The sequence below is a fragment of the Propithecus coquereli genome, unplaced genomic scaffold (genome assembly GCF_000956105.1).
Source record: "Propithecus coquereli isolate 6110/MARCELLA unplaced genomic scaffold, Pcoq_1.0 Scaffold521, whole genome shotgun sequence".
Lineage (NCBI taxonomy): Eukaryota > Metazoa > Chordata > Mammalia > Primates > Indriidae > Propithecus > Propithecus coquereli.
In genome coordinates this window covers 810,543-811,129 of record NW_012151075.1, presented here as the reverse complement: position 1 = coordinate 811,129, position 587 = coordinate 810,543, and positions in this window count along the sequence as shown.

Here is a 587-nt window from a genome sequence, read left to right as displayed (position 1 = left end):
AAAAGAAATGAGATATCAAGCCATGAAAGACATAGAGGAAACTTAAATGAGTACATAGTACTGAGTGAAAGAAGCCAATTTGAAAAGGCTACATACTGTATGATTTCAACTATATGACATTCTGGAAAATGAAAAGGCAAAACTATGGAGACAATAAAAAGATCAGTGTTTTCCAGGGGCCATGGGGAAAAAAGAATGAAAAGAGAGCACAGAGGTTCTTAAACTATTCTGTATGATGCTATAAAGGTGGATACATGTCATTATATATTTGTCCAATCCCTTACAGTATACATAGAGTTAATATTAATGTAAACTATGGATTCTGAGTAATAATAATGTGTTAATTTAGGTTCATAAATTGTAACAAATGTACCACTCTGATGCAGGATTTTGATAAAAGGAGAGCTTATGCATGGGTGGGTGCAGGGGCTATATGGGAATTCTCTGTAACTTCTGCACAATTTTGGTGTGAATATAAAACTGCTCTAAAAATAGTCTATTACAAAATAAATATGTGAGAAGAGCTAGAAAATTTTGAAAATGATGCCTGATGAGGGAGGACTAATTCCACTACATTATAAAAATAT